The following is an 8966-nucleotide window of genomic DNA, read 5'->3' on the forward strand; positions in this document are numbered from 1 at the left end:
GACCATGAACTCCAAAAGTTAAAAATCACAAAGAGGGTGGTTTGACTATCAAGTCGTGTGATGTTCAAGTAACTTTGTTCGTGTGATCAAATTTGATGTGGCATGTCTTGAATTCTCAAGGCTTGTGGAACTTTTTTAGGGGCAACCATGACTCTTGCTTGTTCTCATATATGAGGTACTTCACTCTTGAAGCAGAAATGCCATAGCTATAGTTGAGTTGATCTAGAGTCTTATGCCTAAATTTCACTCTCAACTCCAACACATTGACCTTGTCTGTGAGCCTTGGGCACATCTAGTAGACCACTACATAGTTTGCGATCATACCAAATATATCAACCTTGACCATGAACTCCAAAAGTTCAAAATCACAAAGAGGGGTGGTTTGACTATCAAGTTATGTGATGTTCAAGTAACTTTGTTCGTGAAAAATTTGCAATAAAGATATTTCAATTTTATCTGATGAGCCATGCCACAACCCTAGTTACCCACCTTCTATGAGTTTGAGTGTCAATTGTTGTGTTACACTTGGCTATTCAATCAATTTCATAGGAAACCCCAATATTTATAGGGGGCCTTGACTTCTTAGAAGGTAAAGCAAGGCGCTAGAAAGAACAACACCGTGTCAAAGTCAAGTAAGAGAAACAAAGTAACTCCCCTCCATGATTGAAACTAGATTGGCAAAGTGTCCCCAAAAAGTAGAGGCCCTATTAGCATTGATAACTGATGTTGCTCAAAGGACAACGACATCCCGCTTAAGACTAGAACCTCTTTCTTAAGAACTCATGCACATGAGGTGAGTACCCTCTAGCTCCACCTCCACAACCATTAGGGGTCATCCTCCACCTTGACATGGTAGATCCACTCGTCACAAGTTAGTTGGACCATCCATCCCTGATTGGTTTACTAATGCTCCTATTATGGACTTTGATCCTTAGGCACTCCTTGTCTCCCTTGAGGATAGACTTGATGAGTTCCCTTTTCTTATGGAGTTTCAATCTACATCAAGTGCGTAGCTAGAAGCAGTTAAGCCAGCTTTTCTTAGAGAACCTCTGATCCCACAAATCGTGTAGCCTTCTATCGTTTTAGATATCACTGACCACATGTCTAGCATAACTCCCACCCACATATTTATTGATTCTTGCAAGGTATGTTGTAGCCTAGATTCTCTCTTCCATTGCACATTATTCCTCTTACTTTACTATATCTTTAGCGTACCTACCTTTGGTAGCGAGAGACCATCTTAAAACCCAACACATTGCACTCTCAAATCACTTTTTAATTAAAGTTCATGTATGTGTGTTTTATGTTCTTATGCATCATTTTTTGCTCCTAACTTGTCTTTTCAAGTTGACACTAACTTTTGCATGACTTGTTGGTTGATCAAAGCAAAGACTTGGATTGTTTGGTACTCACTATCTTAATTGCCCTTCCTTGATGGGGCTTCCCACTCTGGACTAGCAAGGAATCTTTTTCTCTCCTGAGGCTGTTGAGTTCTTGTTTTCCTTGTGGCAACCTTGGAGGCCATACATTTCATAGGTTTTCAGTTAGACACATAGCTCACTCTTCTTCTTTGGGTACTTCTTCTTTCCCCCATCGACATCGACATCTTGGGTAGAGAGGGGATGCCTATTTCTCCTTCCACCATCTGATGGTGAGAGGGGGCAATCTTCTGCTCTTGGAATTTACATGATTTTGGTTCCTTTAGAGACATTATTACTATGCTTTATATCATTATCCATATCAAGAATATGCCAATGATTATAAAAGGGTGCTTGGGTAAGTGAATAATTCCCCTATGAGGGCACTATCCAAGTGGCACCATTGCATAGAATTTCGCTTGAGCATGATCTATTGCATTGCCCTTTGCATTACCCCATGCATTGGCATTATGTTATTATGACATGCATCCACACATATTTATTCCATTACGAGAAGAGGGTGGTTGAACAACCATATTTATGGTAGTTCACATGGCAATCTACTTGGGTGGTCTCTATGGTAGCTCTACACATACACCTCATATTTATGGTGTGTTGGATTTGACCATCCATTTTCATTTCTTACTAGACACAAATGGTTGATAGAACATAAATATTCAATAAAAAGCACTAAAAAAAAAGTTCAAAGCAGTTTCATCCGCCTTTGTAGGCCTTGGTAGGCCTTTGGGAAATCTTGATGAGCACCCTTTGTCCAATGCTTTGGCTATTCTCAACACCCCCCTCAAATGATGAGTTTCTACCCTTGTTGGCTTTTGCTCCCCCTGCATGTAAACATGGCCCAGGAGACTAGCTCTTTGCTAGTCAAGTTAAGGCTTGAAACTTTACATTTTTGGTAAGGGTTCTTTACATCCACTATGGGAAGACATTTTGTTTGTTTGTGGCAACAGAAAAAAATCTTCTTCATTTTCTTTATGCTTTTTTGGAATCCTTTGGATCTTCTTGGTCTTCTTTGTCTTCATGCTCTTTTCCTTTGTTGTGCTCTTTATCCCTTTTGTTGATGTGTGGTACGTGCCTTGACTTGACAGATTCTCTTTGGATAACTCTTGACTAGCATGACTTGATAGCTCATTACATTTTCCTTGAATACATAGGATTTGCAGCTTGGGTTGAATTTCATGGTTTCCTTTAACATTTTTTAAGAGTTTCAACATGGATTTCATGGAGAGGTCTTACCGTGAGCTTGCAATTGCTCGAGCAGTGTCTAACTCCTTAAAATGAGATTGAGACTTTTCAAGGATTTAATCAATTGGGTATACAAACACTGGCTTGTTACAAGGATATGAATCACTATTAAGCTCAAAATCAATTACCTCAACTAATGAGGAAGAGAATAATGTGAATGAGTAAGCTAAGGTTTAGTGAAGACAAGGTGTGGAAGTTGTTTAATCATGAAGTGGTTCAAGAAGCCGAGGTGAATGAGGTGAAATCTGAGCTGGTAGGTGTGAACAGGGCTTTATTACAAAGGAGTTAAAGCCTTGATAATTAAGCTCATGATAAGAATTTATAAATAAAAGAAGATTCCAGGTTGGAGTTGATTACATCGATGATTTCGCTATTGACTTCAATGATGGTCGTCATGAACCAGCTTTTGGCCTCTGTGTCTGATCTTGGCTGTCTATTTGCGTCTGATCTTGGCACCTTTTGGCCGTTTGAGCGGGCATTTAAGCGAGCTTTTCTGGGCAGCCTCCATTTCTTATTCCACATATTCCACTTATTCCTCCTATTCTCTTATGCACATATCAAGCACCACTACCGCCCCTACTACCACCACCATCTCCACCACCACTACCACCGCTACTACCGTTGCCACTACCACCACCTCTACCACCGCCTCCACTACCGCTGCCATTACCACCTCCACCGCTTCCACCACTACCATCCCCTCCCATGTTTCTCCCCCCATGTTAATTAAGGTTTCTCTCTCTCTCTCTCTCTCTCTCTCTCTCTCTCTCTCTCTCTCTCTCTCTCTCTCTCTCTCTCTCTCTCTCTCTCTCTCTCTCTCTCTCTCTCTCTCTCTCTCTCTCCCCCCCATCTTTCACCAATTATTCTCTCTCTATTTTCTCTCCTCCCCTCCCTCTCTTACACTCACCTTCTCTCTCGCTTACTCTCTCTCCTTGTGTCGCTCACAAATACATATACACCCACTCTCTCTCTATCCCTCTTTCCTTTCCTTCTCTCTCTCTCTCTCTCTCTCTCTCTCTCTCTCTCTCTCTCAAATATAGCAACTAAATAAAGCAACTAATGAATATTAGATCAGAGAGACTAGACCAAATAAGCAACTCCTCTCTTTCACCCCCTCACACACACACACACACACTCTCTCTCTCTCTCTCTCTCTCTCTCTCTCTCTCTCTCTCTCTCTCTCTCTCTCTCTCTCTCTCTCTCTGTGACCTCCCGAAAAGATTTTACTACAAGCTAATGGGAGCTCCTCACGTGTAGCCAACGGCGCCAACGAAGCCTTCGTAGCCCGTTGCCAAGTATGCCAAGGTCTATGCCTTGGAGTGTGCACCAGCCTGACGACGTCGAAAGGGATTTTTTTTTTTGGGGGGGGGGGGGGGGGGGGGGGGCGCTTACCTGCATCGCATCCATCCACCCTACCGACATCCGTTTATCCACATGCTCTCTCTCTCTCTCTCTCTCTCTCTCTCTCTCACATATAAAGATTTTGAAAAAAATTATTTTATTTCTCCTAAATTGAGAAATTAATTAACTAATTAATCAATAGTTATTAGTAATTAATTAACTATTAACAAATTAATTAATTTCTAATTTTAGTAAGTTAATTAATTAACGAGTTAATCACTATTTGATAGTAATTAGGTAACTAATTAATTATTTAACTAATTACTAATTAAATTAATTAATAAATTAAAATATTGATTAAATAACTAAATATACTAAATAATTAATTACGCAAACAATTATTGAGTCAAAAAATAAGCGAATAAAAATAACTATTAACTAGATCAACAAATTAATTATTAAGAATTTAATTAATTATTAATCAAATTCACTTACTAATCAATCTATTGATTAATTAACTAATAAAAATAAAGTAATAGCTTCTTTGAAAAACTAATTAATTAATAACCTTTTAGATTTAATTATTTCATAAGTAAATAATTAATTAAGCAACTAATTAACCAATAAATTAATAACGATTTAATAATTAATTATCTAATTAAAAACCAAGTAACTAATTAAATAACCATTTAACCAATTAAAAATTAATTATTAATTAACAAATGATATTATATGTTATATTAGTTACTTAGTAAAATAATTAATTACTTAAAATTAAGAATTGATAAATAACTAATTTATATATTAACTATTAATTAATTACTTAGTCAATAAAATTATATATTGATCGATTAGTTGAAATTAATAATTAATTGCTTAAAATTAATAACTATGAACTAAAAAAATAGTAATAACCAATAACTAGTTACTTAAAATTAATAAATAATTAAATTTGATTAATAACTAATAAATGATAATTTATTATTTATTAATTAGTTATAAATTACTTAAATTATTTAAATTAGTTATAAATTAGTTTTTAACGACCAATAAATATCTTTTTTTCAAGTAATAATTATTAATGTCAATATTATGTATTTATTTTATTTGAAAATATTAAATAATGTTATCACATAATTATTTAGTAATAAAAATATTTATTACTCAATTAATTAATATTAATCTATTAATTAATTTTTTATTAATTGAATAGAAATCAAATAATATTTAACAAGATGATATCCGTTAGTTCATTGGTTAGATATTTAGTGTATCGGTGAAATTATATCAATTAAATTATTAATTGATTTCTTAATTGATAATAGTTAGCTTAATGTATAATTCATGTATATCAACTAGCTTCTTGATTAATTAGTTATTATAGTAATCAATTAGTATGAAGTGAACCATTCGTATATTAATATTACTTAACTCGTTTATTAATTTATGTATTGTTATTAATCATTTCATATAAATCAATGTATTGTAATAATAATACTAATTAATCAGTTAATATAATTATACATTAATAGGTTAGTTGTATGGGATCTTTTTTGGAGGGAATGAAAAGAGAGTGCAAGTGCATGTGGATTAGTATCGTTTTGCCCACCGAGAAAGGCGTCACCGGTGCACCTGCATCATCTATCTTGGTTATTTGGGTTTAGGATCCAAGGTATGAGAGAAAGTGTGCGTGTGGGCTAAGATGAATGATGAGAGAGAGTGCATGTGGATTGGGATCATTTTGTCGCCAAAGAAGGGGTCGTCGATGGCCGAATATTTGGTGTAAAAAAATATGACTAGCACCCCCCTTCTCACATCTCTCTCTTCGTATGACACATGTCTCCCAATCTCCCTTTCTCTCTCTCTCTCTCTCTCTCTCTCTCTCTCTCTCTCTCTCTCTCTCTCTCTCTCTCTCTCTCTCTCTCTCTCTCTCTCTCTCTCTCTCTCTCTCTGTGACATGCATTTAATGCCCCATTATGTTAAAGTGGTTATATAAGGCCACACACCCCCTATGACACAATGCCTCCCCCTCCCTCAAGTTGTGGATTATTTTATTAATCTCGCAAGTACGTACACATCTCCCTCTCTCTCTCTCTTCGTGGCACCCACATCCACTCACACACACACACACACACACTCTCTCTCTCTCTCTCTCTCTCTCTCTCTCTCTCTCTCTCTCTCTCTCTCTCTCTCTCTCTCTCTCTCTCTCTCTCTCTCTCTCTCTCTCTCTCTCTCTCTCTCTCTCTCTCTTTTGCTCTCTCCCTTCCACACAAATAGACCTCACCCAAGAGCCCTTGTAACATTGAGAAAACAACAATCACCGTGCCTCACCACCCCCCTTGGACATTGAGAAAAACAAAACCATCCCTATCACGCTTGATGTGAAAGAGGAGTGGATGTGACAATCCTCTTATGCTGTAAGTATGGTTGAGTACATAATGTCTTTGGAGGACCGACACTAAGTCTTACGTCATTTGCTTCAGAATACGAGCACTATCGAGAGAGTGGAGGAGATCCCAGTTTTCTATGATGGCGATGTGGCGTATGAGCTTCCACCAGTAGCAGACAATATGCGTCCAATGGAGGGTATGGAGCAAAAGTACGATGGCCATTGCTGGACAAAGCCCATGTCAACATCGATGGCATTCCTCGGTATTGTTTGCCGAAGAAAATGTATCAGAGAGCTAGAGTGTCCCAATAGAGATTGTACTGGCAGGTTGATTTTTTGCTCCCCAAACAAGGTGGCATAGACATGTGTAAGATTTTTCATTTGCTCCATTATCATTAAAGTGATTGCAGAGTCGCATGACATGGTTCTAGTACCCTATCACAAGTAAATCACACTAATCAAGTCCAAATACATGCCATGTAGGTAAACTAAGTACCACCATATCGACTGTTGGAATGTCAGTTGTTGGTCTCGGAAGCCTTGGATGCTTCTATTGTAAGAATCCCCCCATCCTGCTCTCCAAGTGCGAGTGTGTAGTGTATTATATGATGTCAACAAGGCCAATGTCAAGATTGTTTATTCATCAAGGCACACATAACCATGAGGTGCAAAGAGGAACATGTAGAGCTAATTTCAAAGAGGTGCGAAAGACCATAGAGGAAATGGTGAGAGACTTTAGTGCAACTGGACCTCGACACTTGCAAACGACTGTGGCTAGAAGGCTAGTGATGGGTGCCTTGGTTCATGAGCAAGGTGTCCCCATGTCCGATACTAAACTCTCGACGATGCTCGAGGAACTCCAACCACTCATTCAGAGAAACAAGTAACATATTATTCCATTCACAACACCTTTCAAAATATCTTTAAAAGGCCATGCGTATGAATATCAATATTTTGTGCATGTAGGTCCAAACACATGGTCCTACACTCCATACCTTCTCGTGCTATGTTTTTGTCCAGGTGGTGGAGGACATTGCTCATATGCCAACCACGAACTTGGCAGAGCCAATGCATGCAAGTTGGTTGGCAGGGGAGGGATTCAAGGGATCTATCAGCTTGTACGATGCATGTGTTAGTGATTTGGCCAACACTCTACTACAGAGCACAAAACGACATGTATTCATTGGTGGAAAGTTCCATGGTGCAGGACCTAGTGTGCAGAGAAGCTTTTGAGTCGACTATAACAAGGAATTAGCCCCACATCTCGAGCAACGGTAAGGATGGTTGAGGAGGTGGCAAGAGAAACTAAATTGCATAAACGTCTTGATTTTCAAGGGGACAATGTGATTGTAGTAAGAAAATGCAAGGTTGATGGGAAAGTGGGGTCCGAGGAAGCCTACACCTCTCACAGGCCTGAGTACGTGACCAAAAACATACCTAGAAGAAAGAGTACAAGAAAACTAAAATTTGAGGACCCTTTTCCTTCTGATCACAATCAAGGGTAGTATCACCAAATTGTTCAGAGGAAATGGTGGTGGAGACAGTCCTTCATGACACCGTTTGGGTTATAAGAAGGATTCTAGCACACAGTCATGTACAATGTCAAGGATGGTTGGGAAGTAGAGAGGAAAAATGTAAAAAAATACGTCACATGGAGTGCATGCACCTTCATTTTGGGGCATCATGGAGCGGTTTAGCTCAAGAGGACAACATGGAATGTGGTGCTAGTTCATGTGGTTTTGTGATGATAGTGTGGACCATACATGGAACATTTGTTCTTCCATTCAACACGCACCGCCCAAGATTCCACAAGTATGGCCAATGGCACGAGGCACTAATTTGACCGTAGAAGAAATCCACATGTTGGAGAGTGGTGGGTTTCTTTTACAAAAGGCGACACAAGAGGTAGATGTTAACGAAGGCTTGTATAGATATCAAAGAGGTGTTTCACAGGCTGCAGGGAAAGGGTATACTCAACGTTGGCTCTAGATGCAACTGTGAAGGGCCACACAGTGGTGAAGGCCTTGGAGCATGAGGTTTTCAAACTAGAGACATCTAACTCAATATCATGCATGAGTGTTATGATGTGCACATTGCAAAGAACGCCAGGATTTCATGGACTATGCCATAGAAGGAAAATCGTATTTGGCATGCAAGCACCTATACTATGTGTACCTCCGAGTATTTGGAATGGATGCAAATGCCAACATGTTTATACACCAATCCATACTCCCTGAAGAAAACTTGCACATTGTATTTGGAAGCAAAAGAACTTTTACAACACCGCCTATATAGTGACCAACAATGAAATGCCAACACTACCTCTTAGCACAACGGCATTTTATTTTGTTGAGAAGTCACCGTTATACAATCCATTTGGATGGCAAGTCTTTGGTGAACTGTCTCTCTTAATTTGACAAGCAAAAATACATTTCCCAAAGTTAACACAATATAAATGTACAGTTGGATTGCTTGTATGAATTGTCTTGTATCATATTTGTTGGGGACAAGAGAGGAAGGGAGAGAGGGGGGGAGGGGAGGGAGCTATCAATGCA

Source organism: Lygodium microphyllum, chromosome 8 (genome assembly GCF_053477565.2).
Source record: "Lygodium microphyllum isolate KBCC chromosome 8, Lygodium_microphyllum_v1.1.10, whole genome shotgun sequence".
Lineage (NCBI taxonomy): Eukaryota > Viridiplantae > Streptophyta > Polypodiopsida > Schizaeales > Lygodiaceae > Lygodium > Lygodium microphyllum.